The sequence below is a fragment of the Crocuta crocuta genome, unplaced genomic scaffold (genome assembly GCF_008692635.1).
Source record: "Crocuta crocuta isolate KB4526 unplaced genomic scaffold, BGI_CrCroc_1.0 scaffold475, whole genome shotgun sequence".
Lineage (NCBI taxonomy): Eukaryota > Metazoa > Chordata > Mammalia > Carnivora > Hyaenidae > Crocuta > Crocuta crocuta.
The window spans coordinates 1,664,745-1,665,119 of record NW_027529518.1 but is presented as its reverse complement, the minus strand read 5'-3'; the positions used below and the strand labels follow the sequence as shown (position 1 = coordinate 1,665,119).

At 32.3% G+C, this 375-nt stretch overlaps 1 protein-coding gene across 1 annotated transcript in view; it reads right to left on the bottom strand.

Moving 5' to 3' along the window:
- The window catches only part of HPRT1 (hypoxanthine phosphoribosyltransferase 1), a 33,635-nt gene that overhangs the window by 6,620 nt on the left and 26,640 nt on the right, over positions 1-375 (bottom strand). The gene's annotated exons all lie outside the window — the stretch shown is intronic.

The following is a 375-nucleotide window of genomic DNA, read 5'->3' as shown; positions in this document are numbered from 1 at the left end:
CATCATGAACCATCTCAGAATGTACTGAGTGAAAATCACAAGGGGTGTGAGAGAATATCAGTAGTGCAGCACTACAGAAACCTTTAAGTCACAAAATATGTTTTGGATATGGACACATCGATGCAACAGAAGTATAAAAAACATACATGAAATGACATATATCAACTTAAAAGAAATAAAAAAATCTCAAGCCCAAAAGAGAAGGGTAAGAAATATACTAACATTTTCTTATTATCCAATAAAAATAAATTACTAAGTATTTCTCACACACACAAAAAAACCCAATCTTACTCCCTTTTATATAACACAAGCCCACCATTAACACTGATGAAGAGGAATTTCTTTCCCTGGATTACTTTCAGGACTATGTTAACT